Here is a 13,086-nt window from a genome sequence, read left to right as displayed (position 1 = left end):
TCTCTCCGAAAGTTTCTTGTTGTGTAAATTTAAATTCACTAAGGCTGGGAATAACACAAACGCTACACTTGTAAATGATTTCTTCTGGAAAATGTTTGATAGTGTGCGTTTGTATATTGGAACACAAGAAGTTGAAGCGGTTGATTATGTCTCTGCTGTATCTGAAATGATAAAATTTACACTCTATACATTCAGTGATAGAATGGGAAAGGGGTCTGTCGAAGGTTTTATTCCTGATATGTCAACGGGAACAAACACAGACCCTGGGTATACTCAAAGGAAAGGAATGTATAATGATGATACAAAAGCAGAAAATAGTTTTACTGTGGCAGTTCCTCTTAAAGGTATATTTGGATTTTGTGATCATGATAAAGTTCTGTATGGCCTTAAAATTAGATTTCAACTACAAAGGAATGATAATGAAAATCGATTGCTTTTTGGTGTTGGTAATGCTTTTGGTGATCAGAATAAATTTGTAATTGAGGAGATGAGTTGGTATATCAGTGAATATACTCCTAATCTTAAAACAGAAGAGATGTTGAATCGAAGACTTAACTCAAAGAAACCACTCAGTGTATCATACCTCAAAAGAAGATGTCAACACGTTAAACTCAATCAAACTACTTACACGTGGAATTTGGGTGTTCTGGAAGGAAAGCCACGATATCTGTGGATGATTTTTAAAAAGCCAGATGGTGATACTGCGACTGATAAGAATAATGCATTGAGTGATAATGCTAAGGTGAAACAACTTCGCGTTTCTCTAGATGGAACATTTTATCCACGAGATAGATTGGAAATTAATTGGGAAAAAAATGATTTTGCTGAGGCATACAAGTCTTACCAAAAGGTGTGTGAAAGTAATGGAAATAAAGAACCTATTTTGGATATGACAGCATTTAAAAGTTTGTATACAATCTATACGTTTGACCTGAGCGCTCAAAAAGAAACTATAAAGTCTAATCGAGTGGATACTTCCCTATACATTGAAAGAGGAGAGAGTGAAGAAGTTGATACATATTGTTTGCTTTTGGAAGAAACAGAATTGCAGATTAATACAGATAATGGTGTGATGATTAGTCTCACATAATTTTTTGTTAAATAAATGAGTGGCAAAGTACCAACTGGGGTATATGTTAATCAAATCAATCTTCATAAACTATCATCTTGTGTTCAAAATCAAAAGCCTTGTACGATTAACGTTAATACAATTCAGAGAAAAGGAGCAGTAAGAATTGATGTTTTGCTCACAAGAGAACAGGTTAAAATCTTGAATGACACTGGCTCACTTAAAATTAAAATGACAAAACCAATGTTGAAAAAATATTCAATAAGAGAGACGAGTGGAGGATTTCTCCCATTTCTAATTCCTTTATTTGCTGGTTTAAGTGCGGTTGGAGCATTGACGGGTGGTATTTCAACAGCGGTCAAAACTGCCAACGAAAGGAAGGCTCAACTCCAGGCTCAAAAAGAATTGGAAAGACATAACAAAGAGTTGGAGAAACAAATTAGTGGAAGTGGTGTAATTGTAGATTTTGCTGAAAAACTTGAAGGTCTGCCTGATAAAGCGAGATTGTTAGTTGGAGATATGCTTTCTTCTATAGCACAAGCAGGTGTAAAATTAACTAAAAGAGGTAATGGATTATATCTTTCTAATAAATAAATGAGCATTGATGAGTGGTTGAAAGAATTTGGAAAGAATACAACATCAAATTTACAACTTGCCAAATATTGTAAGAAATTAAAAATTCATAATGTGGTTATTTGTATGAGAGATGAATTAACAAATGTGTCGAAACATACAAAGAATATTATTATGAACTTAGAAGATAATGATGGGAACGGTTCTCATTGGGTTTGTATTTTTAATAGTCAAGACAAATATTATTTTGATAGTTTTGGTCTTCCACCACCTTTTGAAGTCATAAAATTCTTACAGAATGGTGTTTATCAAACATTTCAAGTCCAAGAATTAAATTCCAAGTGTTGTGGTCAATTATGTCTATATGTGTTATTTCAACTCAACAAAAATAAAAAATTTTATGATATTATTTTTAATCTAATATAAATGACTTATGTTGGTAAAGATGGTTCTATCTTTGGTGTATCTCAAGAACTGGATATTGATTTATCAAATTATTACACAAAGGCACAGGCTGAACGACATAAATATAATATAAACAAAAATATTAACATGAAAAATGCTTATAAATTAAAAAATTATCCAAGCCCGACTGACGCGAATGACTTGGTGAGATTAAGCGATTTATCACAATATATATACTTAAATAAAACGGCTGTGTATTCTAAAGATACAGAAGTGTTGATATTATCTCCAGGTCATACAGAATTCACAGTTCGAATTAAAATAAATTTTTATAAAGAAGGGCGTATCGTTTGTATGAGAATAGAACAATGGGGGTATGATATGAATGATTTAGGGTATAATTGGTCATTTAAAATTAACCTCGAAGACCTGGAACAATTAAATCAGTCTCGTAAGGAAGAATATTATCCACTTGGTATCGAGAATGAGTTTTGTGGAGCCACGATTAGTAAACAACAAATAAAAGAATTTAATAAGGGTAAATATAATAATGGTTTTGCCCTTGTTTATCTCATGAAAACAGAAAAAAGAGGATTATATATAATAAGTAAGGAAATACAAAATGATTTAACTATGGGAAGATGGGGAGGTGTTTCGTGCCATAATATTATTCTAACATATATTTCTAATACATAAATGACAGCAAGAAGGCTTCAAGAAAATTATCATTTCTGTGTCCAAGCATACCTTCAAGAAAAGGGTATTCGGTATTTTAATAAATATGTTCTACAACATAAGAATGAGGTATTTTCAATAAAAGATTGGCATTATGCTGATGTTGATAAACCGACAACTTTAGATTTAATTAGAATGTTAAATAATGAAAAAATTATAAAGTTAAGAAAAGGTAAGGCTCTTTTAGAAATTCAAAAGAAATTTTATTGGTTTCCTGTTGTAAAAAAAATTATTTTGGATACAGGAATAACAAGAAATCCTGATGAATATATGTATAATATTCTATGGGGTGTAAGCGATTCAAGGATAGTAAGGGATGAGGAAGGAGTTGAAGAAGAGAGGGAAGAGGAGGAAAAGGAGAAGAGGGAGAAGAAAGAGAAGGAGGAAAAAGAGAAGAGAGAGAAGGAGGAGAGGGAGGAAAGAGAGAAGAGAGAGAGGGAGGAGAGAGAGAAGAGAGAGAGGGAGGAGAGGGGGAAGAAAGAGAAGGAGAGGGAGGAGAGGGAGAAGAAAGAGAAGGAGGAAAAAGAGAAGAGAGAGAAGGAGGAGAGGGAGGAAAGAGCGAGACAAAATAAATATCAAAATATGGAAACCAGTGAGATTAAAAAAAGATTAAGGGTATTACAGAAAATAACTCAACCCACCGAGGAGGAAAACAAAGAATTGGTAAGTCTATTTGCAATACTTTCGACAAGACTATTGACATCGACAAGATATGGATTTTAATTCAAGTTTTTCATTTTTTTTTTTTCTTAAATAAATGGGGGAGAGAGTGAAGGCATTTCTAAGGATTCTTTATGTTTTAAAAATCAAGATTCAAATGTGCATGTTGGAAACTAAAAAGGTTTTTGCACTCTGCAGGAATTTTTCTCATAAATAAATGAGTTATTGTCTCAAATGTAAAAAGAAAACTAATACTAAAAATATTTCATATATTAAAAGTAAAAATAACAGGGTTATACAAAAAGGTATATGTTCGGTGTGTGGTTCAAAAAATCAATTTATCTCCCAACACAAACTAGGAGGAGATATCCAAAAGTTTTTATCAGGAAGTAAATTTACAACTACTGGAATACCAGGGGAATTACATCTTCCAGGGTATTCTTTCTGTGGCCCAGGCACAAACTTGGATAAAAGATTAGATGAGGCAGACAATCCTAAATCCTGGAGTCGGCCTATCAATAGAGTTGATGAAGTGTGCATGAGACACGATATTGATTATGGGAATACCACAACGTTGGAAGAAAAGCATGAAGCCGATAGAGAAATGTTGTATAATTTGTCTCTGATACAAAATCCAACCTTGAGAGAAAAAGTTGATCGGTTCATTGTGAAGAAGATGATCAGTGCTAAATTGAAACTTGGACTTGGAAATTCAAAAAACTTATAGGCTCTAATGATGCCATTAAGACTGAAGAGCAATTAGCTGATGAATTACATAAACCAATATTCACAAAGTTTCAGAGAAGGAAAGTTTATTCCAAGGAAGAAGATTATATCTGGTCTGCTGATTTGATTGAACTCAATAATGATAAGGGGTACAAGTATGCTTTAACCGTTATTGATTTGAGGAGTAGATATGCGTGGGTTGTACCATTAAAAAACAAAACAGGTAATACTCTTATGTTAGCCTTCCAACAGATATTTAATAAAAGTAAGAGAAAACCTAAAAAATTGTGGACTGATGAGGGTAGGGAGTTTTATAACAAGACATTTATGAATTTTCTAAAAAATAACAGTATTACATTATACAGTACCTTTAATGAAGGGAAGGCAGTTGTTGTTGAACGTTTTAATCGTACCTTAAAAGAGAGACTATATAAAAAATTCACACAACTCGGTTCACAACAATGGTCATCTTTTATTCAAGATATTGTGGATAAGTACAATGACACGATTCACACGTCAACAAATATGAAGCCATCAGAAACATTTACAAAATTAAAATATGAAAAAGAGATTAATGTCAGAAAACCTAAGTTCAAAGTTGGTGATATCGTAAGAATATATAGGTGGAAATCTCATTTTGAAAAAGGTTATACGAAAAGATGGACCAACGAGCTTTTTAAAATTGTTGATGTAATAGATACGGTTCCTTGGACTTATAAGATATATGATTTGGAAGGGGAAGAGATTTTAGGTTCATTTTATTCACAGGAATTACAAAAGACAAAGATAAATTGAAATTTTTTGACTCCGCCCCTTTTTGGCTCCACCCACACAAGCCCCCGCCCACACAAGCCCCGCCCACACAAACCCCACACAAACCCCACCACACACCCCCCACAAGCTCCAATAAATTGAAATTTTTGACTCCGCCCCTTTTTGACTCCGCCCACACACGCCCCTCCCACCGAAGCCCCGCCCACACAAACCCCACACAAACCCCACACAAGCTCCACACAACCTCCACACAAAAACTCCACACAAGCTCCACACACACAAACCCCACACAAGCTCCACCCATATTCATCATATTCACATAATTAGTGATTAGTTAATTAGTTCCCCACACACACAACATGTTTATTTAATTAAAAAATTATCCACCCATCCACACAAGTTCCACTCATCCACCCATCCCCCATCTCTCCACCCATCCATTTATCCACACAAACCTCATCCACAGAAGCCTCATCCACATTCACCCCTCCCACACAAGCTCCACCCACATAAACCCCTGCCCATATAAACCCTGCCCACATAAACCCCTCCCACATAAGCCCTGCCTACACAAGCTCCACACAAAAACTCTACACACATAAACCCCTCCCACACAAGCTCCACCCACATAAACCCCCGCCCACACAAGCCCCACCCACACAAGCCCCACCCACACACACACACCCCGCCCACACAAGCCCCTCCCACACACACCCCACCCACACAAGCCCCCACCGAAGCCCCGCCCACACAAGCCCCGCCCACACAAGCCCCACCCCCCTCATCCCCCTGTGCGCCCCCACCTTTGACCCACCACCTCCCTCATCCCACCCCCACCCTTCCCCACACACACACATGGGGAGGGGAGGGATGGGATGAGGGGGTGATGGGTCATTGGGGAGCGCACCTACCCCCCTCCCCCCAACCCCCCCTTTACATCTCTTTTATTCTTTTCTTGTAATTCAGAATCAAGTAATTGTAAACAAAACAAATATAATTTATTAATATTGAAAATATTAAATATTCATTTGCGAGAATGTACAATCTTTCCCAGCAATCTTCTTCAGATGCCTTGTGATTTCGAAACTCAGACACCATATTCTGTTTTGAAACAAAAAGTGGATAATAATTAGGTTCTATAAAGATAATTACATGGTAATATGAATAAGCCTCGTTGACCACTGAATTAACACACCAGGAGCCTGTCATCCTTTCAAGGTCAATAAAATGAATTCCAGTGTACTGACAAAACCACGTCCAAACTAATGATGCAACCAACATAAGGCGACATTCTAAAGAGAGAGTGATATTAATAATAATTCAGAAATATTTACCTCCAGAAAATCATGTGTTGTACGAGTGATATTAATAATAATTCAGAAATATTTACCTCCAGAAAATCATGTGTTGTACAAGATTGCTTCAACAGCTGATGTTGTGCGATAGTGCTGAAAAAAAAAAAAAATAAGTCAAGGGTATAGATGAAGAGACAGACAGGGAAAGCAACACACACACACACACACGCACACACACACACACACATACACACACACATAGACACACACACACGTGCCTCACCATTGGTTTAATTCATTCGAGATCAGAGACCAGTCATTATAAATCATTGGCCTCTTCAATAAGAGCAGAGAGAGGTAGGTAGAAAGACAGACAGAGAGAGAGGCACACACACGTGTCTCAACATTGGTTTAATTCCTTCGAGATGAGAGGACGTGATAAGACTTCATGCCACTCATTGAAAATGTCTGTCAATTCTCTTCTAAAATCATTGATCTCTTCAATAAGAGTATTAATTTCATGAACCACGTCGTGATATGTGAACTCAATTTCTTCCAATGCCCTGTCAGGGAAAAAATATATATATATATCAGAATTATCATGATTTAATTAATAATCATTTGCTTCATCGTTCAAAGAGAAAAGCATACACAAACTTACCAACTCTGTAGTGGGCTGTTGGCTTCATCGGAAGAAATATCGTCCATGCCTCAGTTGTAAAAATGAAAATCCCGTCTGGCAGAAACTTTGTCTGGCGAACCGCTTATAAAGCAACGATGAGGAAATTGCTTAATCATTGGGTGTGGGCACAGGAAATGACAAGCTTCTCTTAATGATCTCATCTGGCCACCGCCCGAGTTGCAAATCGTTTTTGGACATAAACCACGCCATAAAAGTTTTGATTCAAATGTTTTCAGTTCGTGTTCTGAGATAAAATATAAACACGAGACCTTGTCTCACAGAATAGTTCCTATTTTTTCACAGCATGACAGTCCAAAACCACTTCCTCATTCACACAGCACGGCCGTGTCAAAAAAAAAACACTTCCTCATTTTCACGGCATGAACTGAAAACATTTGAAACAAAACTTTTTTATGGCATGGTTTATGTACAAAAATGATTTTCAACTCGGGCGGTGGCCAGATGAGATCATTAAGAGAAGTTTATCATTTCGTAATGGCACAAAAGGGGTATCTTAAAAAATATAAAGATTCAAATGTTTTGTTTTTCAATATTTTAGATGGGGATTATTGTGCAAAGAAAATTAAACTATTGAAGGAATTTGAGAATGAACAAATGTTTATAGGTTCAATGAGTGAGCTAAACAATATGCATTGGTTATTTGATAAAGAGTGCCCCGAGGCTTAGACGTTTCAGATATTTCTTTAGAATCACCTTTAACAAATCTTTATCTTGTTGTATGGGTTATTTGAATAGAGAGCCCCTAGGTTAAAAGGGGAAATAAAAAAATGACCGTTTTTACAGCCATTTTTCCCTGCTGTGCAGGGGTTTGGCTTTTTCTTGAGGCAATGTTTTATGGCCGGATGCCCTTCCTGACACCAACCCTGGTCGCCTCTTACGACACACAGGGATATGGTACACCTATTCTAACCGGGGCATACACCGGGACCAGTACACTGGCACTCATTTCGCCGACCTCGGAAGGATGGCAGGCTGAGTCAACCCCCTGGTGTTAATTCAGCAGCCAACGGGATTTGAACTCAGGACCCTGGGATCCCAAGCCGCCACCCTAACAACTAAGCCAACACCAGGCTCCAGGTTAAAAGGGGAGACAAATAAATATACCTTGGGCTAAAAAGGGGATTTATTTTTTAGGGGAAAAAAAAAGAAAAATTTCATGGCTGAAAATCCCCCATTCATTTACATGGGGAAAAGTGAGCCAGAACCAGTATTCTTTCCCTACTACCAGCTGATCGTCTGGATTTTATTTTAAAAAGAAGGAGGAGGGCTTTTTAATGTTATTTGTTACTATTATTTTTAGCCGCGTCGTATTGCGAACGCTGGCTCGAAGAGAGCACCGCGTTGTTCTTCTTCTTGTTGTTGTTATTCTTCTTCTGGTGAAGACAAAACCTTTCTGACGCAGCTCTTGGACACATTTGTCCTTGTTTTCAAAATGGCCACTGGCTTTCAGAAAATAACAAATCATGAACCTCACACGCCAGTTTTTTACCGAACCACCGCACCCCCCCCCCAAAAAAAAGTATGTCATGTTCCAAACATATCAGTTTTCCACCCCAAAACAAATATGACATAGGTCATATACCTGACACGTCACATACACACTCATTAAGCCTATTAAAAATACAATCCACAATTCTAAACAGATATATAATAAATGTATGGCAGAATACACAAAAACGACACACTTCGTTGGTATTAAAATGATTGGCTCTGTCATCTTCCTTCATATATATATATATATATATATATATATATATATATATATATATATATATATATATATATATATATATATATATATATATATATATATATATATATATATATATATATATATATATATATATATATATATATATATATATATATATATATATATATATATATATATATATATATATATATATATATATATATATATGTATATATATATATATATATATATATATATATATATATATATATGTATATATATATATATATATATATATATATGTATATATATATATGTATATATATATGTATATATATATATATATATATATATATATATATATATATATATATATACACATACATACATACATATAGTGTTACGGCTGTGGAAATTCGCATTACACCAAAAAGGGTCCTCAGGTGAGATATATCGGTAAGTTCATGTGTAGTTAGCCCAAACCCGTTGTTTAGAGGGAATATATGTGATCCATTCGGGCTGCGATTTTTTTCAGTTCGCCGTTTTTCTTTTGCTGGAGTTAATTTGGTGCAAGAACAACAACGAACATCGCCACAACCAACATCTCAACGATCACGCCATTCACTACACGACGCCAACAATCACGCCATTCACACCACGACGCCACCTTCCACAACTACGCTACCACGTCTTCGCCACTCGCCATTCAACGAGCACCGTGCGGTCATGATCTCCGCGGGACAGATGAAACAGAGCGGAGTGGCAGCTTGAATATCTCCCGCCAAGATCTCCCGCCCAAAACGCCCGTGCTTTGGCATGGGGGAGGTGCGATTTGAGCCAGAGGTCAAAGGTGAAAAAGGTGGGGGTCTGATTTTGGGGGAATAATTCCCTGGCCCCAAGCCAAAACTGACTTTCTTCGTCTCCCGCGGGGAGGGGGGAACGAGAGGGCACGCCCCTTTTTGGGAAGCTTCCAGAAGGCAGGTGGAGCCAGAAACGGGGCGAGGCGAAGGGCGGAGCCCCGCACTACAAAAGGGGCAGACGAGGAGGGTTCGTGTTTGTCTTCTGGTTCGGGTCGTCTGCTAGTTGTTCCTGCAAGGTCTTCTCCTTCTTGTTCCTGTTCCTTGCGCGAGCCTTTTTGATCCTGGCGAGCTTGTTGTTCCTGCCGAGCCCTCGATCCTCGCGCGGAGCCCTGGAATACTGTGAGCGAGCACGGAGATAGCACCAGAAAACCCTGTCCGTGCTGTCGAGCGGACCACACGTGCGGCGCGAGGCACGAGCTCGCGGACCATGCCGGAGGAGCTCGGAGTTGCGGTCAAGAGAGAAGGACTCGACACACAAAGGGAAGTCGCGACTTCCATTTTCTTTTGGGGTTTGGTGTAAATGTGTGTGTGTTTGGTGCCAGTCTGGTCAAGTAGAATCGTTTAAGAGTTCCTATGCTCGTGTAAATTATATTCGGTTGTAGCTCTGCATTGTGTCCTTGCTTTTATTGTGATTCCTTGCATGGCTGTACATACGTGCATGTGTGTGAAATAAATGTGCTTGTCCGATTGTTCCCCGTTTTGCTTCATCCTTTCCTTTTATTGAATCTTCATCTTGCATCATGTAAGGGATTGATAGTGGGTTGAAACACACGATAAGTAATCTGAACCGTCAAGGTCAACGATAACTCCGCTCGGTTATCCCTGCAGCACGGAACGAGCCGCTTAAGCGGTTCGTGTCCAAAGTCGACCTGCGGCGAGGTACAATCGCCAGGTCGACCACTCGCACAGGTACTTAGGTAGGTCGAATTTGGCGAGCAACCCTATCCTGCGCGGGTGGGCAATTGGCACGATCGTGGTGAGGTTAAACCCCCACCCGTGACTGGCTCCTGGCGGTAGTTCCCGGAGGGTCACGACTGAATTGTCCGTTCTGTTGGACGACGCGTCGCGATTCGAGTTACGTGGCCGATCGCACGCCGGACGGGCCAGAATTCGCAACAATATATATGTATATATGAATATGCATATGTATATATATATATATATATATATATATATATATATATATATATATATATATTTGTATATATATATATATATATATTGTTGCGGCCACGGGTACCGAGACACCAGCTTGTCACTCAGGGGGATTAATCCCTGGTTGTCCTCGGTTATGCCAGACCTGGGGCCACCGCTCACAATTAACGATGTGGTACGGTGGGTTGTTTTTTTAACCACGAACGCGACCCAGTCAACCACGAGTTCCAGTGTCCGCCGTCTATTTATTCCGTTTAACTAGAGGTCACGTGGTTACCTGAGCGGGGAGCGCACCCTCGGCAAAGCACCAATGTTATCTCGATTAGATTTTAATTAGGGCGGCCAAGCGTTTTAACCGCTGGTGCGTGCCAACGACTTTTGTTCAAATCTGTGGTAATTACCTCCCAGTCTATCTCGGTTCAAACAATGCTAGACCAATAGAAGGAAAGTACAAACACGGACAGGTTGGAAATCGACAAATAATTTATCAATAAAAAATAAATAAGTAAAAAGAACATTTTCTTTTCTGAGGTTAATAAAGAATGAATTTCAAAGCAAAATCAATCAAAATGCCAGGAAAGAGACAAAGAGCAGATGCTTATCGGGGGTTGACTTACTTACAGCTAAACATAGACAAGGGTACCCAGCATATCATTCAGGGGGAGAATCATCTCGCTTACCAGAAAGTCGTATGTGAAGCGAAAACGTCCTGAAAATGCGTGCGTGCGTGTCACGTCCGTCGCCAGCTCCCAGCTTTGCTGTGCACCCTCTGGCGGGGCAGCCTTGAACGCCAGTTGACATCTGGGGGGCACCGAGATCGTCCGTCGTGGGTTTAGACCCTGGTGTTATCGGTGATTGACCCGTGCCTCACTTGTTGGCGGCACTGCTCGCACCCACATGCGCACCACACGCTCGCTTGCCGAAGAACTGGAAGGGCAAATTGTCTCTTCGGCGGTGCTTAGACCACCCGCTTCTTGGTCGCTTCTCTTGCCCTTTGCTTTTTCCTCTCTGGACCTTTTCTCCTCAGAACAAAATTCTTTCTCTTCAGAACGTCTCTCTCCTCTCAAAACGTCCCTCTTTCCTCACTTTTTTATATCTCAGAACGTCTCTCCTCACAGAACGTCCCTCTTTCGCTCATTTTTTTTAAAATATCTCAGAATGTCTCTCCTCACAGAACGTCCCTCTTTCGCTCGTTCTTTTTTTATATCTCAGAACGTCTCTCCTCACAGAACGTCTCTCTTTCACTCGTTTTTTTTAATATCTCAGAACGTCTCTTCTCACAGAACGTAGCTCACGCTTTCTCACACTCGTTTTTATATCCCCGGGCCGTCTCAGCGGGGTGCCGTCCGCACCAAGCTCACCCTGCCTCACTGGGGCAAGGTTACCATGATGACCCGTGCGCTCTCAAAAAAAGCGGGTGTCGGAGCTCACGAAAGAATGCTGCTGAGGAAAAATGAGGGCAGGCTTCAGAGCTCGTGAAAAAATGTTGCTGAGAAAAAAAATGAGGGCGGGCTTCAGAACTCATGAAAGAATGTTGCTGAGGAAAAATGAGGGCAGGCTTCAGAGCTCGTGAAAGAATGTTTCAGAGGAAAAATGAGGGCAGGCTTCAGAGCTCGTGAAAAAATGTGTATGAACGTGTCTGTCGTAAAGAAACAAGGACAAATGTGTCCAAGAGCCGTGTCCCAAAGGTTTTGTCTTCACCAGAAAAAGAACAAGAAGAAGAAGAAGAACACGGAGTCTCTTAGAGCCAGCGTTCGCAAAACGACGCGGCTAAAAATTCATGACAGAAAGTCGAAACATCAGTATTTTGATCACAATAACAATAACAACAACTTCCGATATTTTGTCACGTGCCTTGATTGGAGCCAATAGCGAGACCCGTCATGGAGGATCCCTGTTCATGACGAGAAAATAGTGTATTTACAAAATTGCAACACATTAAATGGAATAATCTTTAAATAGTAACGTGAACTTTTCGAAACTTTAAAGCAAATGTCTGAATATATTTAAAAGTTCATGATAGACGCTCTCAAAAGGAACCCTCAATGCGAGTATGTGTACAGGTGTTTGATATTTAAGGAGATCTGGATCCTGTATATAAAAGAGCCGCGTCCTAAAGGTTTTGTCTTCACCAGAAGAAGAAGAAGAACAATAACAAGAAGAAGAAGAACAACGCGGAGCTCTCTTAGAGCCAGTGTTCGCTACGCGGCTTAAAAACTTCCCATAAGAGAGGGGATCTATCATTTACCCTTCTCAACGCATCACATTTAAGAACCCATTAGACATGGGGATGGGGCTAATCTGAACATGCATTAAGGAAATAACTGTCTGAGGACCTGGATGTGTGGATGCATTCATCAGACCGGATTCTGAAATCCGTAACACGATATATATATATATATATATATATATATATATATATATATATATATATATAT

The 13,086-nt window shown here is 39.1% G+C and overlaps 2 long non-coding RNA genes across 2 annotated transcripts in view; one reads left to right on the top strand and one right to left on the bottom strand.

Annotated features, from left to right (window-relative positions):
- Window positions 1–13,086, top strand: part of LOC147024841 (uncharacterized) — a 164,028-nt gene that overhangs the window by 130,090 nt on the left and 20,852 nt on the right. The gene's annotated exons all lie outside the window — the stretch shown is intronic.
- On the bottom strand, window positions 5,875–6,559 carry LOC147024842 (uncharacterized). Its single transcript, XR_015059223.1, has 3 exons — window positions 6,521–6,559; window positions 6,333–6,390; window positions 5,875–6,043 (listed from the first exon to the last, which is right to left on the bottom strand). It is a non-coding gene; the product is annotated as an uncharacterized LOC147024842 (long non-coding RNA).

Source organism: Eptatretus burgeri, chromosome 6 (genome assembly GCF_056783735.1).
Source record: "Eptatretus burgeri isolate ZD-2024b chromosome 6, Ebu_testis_v1, whole genome shotgun sequence".
NCBI classification, from domain to species: Eukaryota; Metazoa; Chordata; class Myxini; order Myxiniformes; family Myxinidae; genus Eptatretus; species Eptatretus burgeri.
Note: the sequence above shows the minus strand (reverse complement) of the source record. Positions and strands in the feature narration are given on the sequence as shown.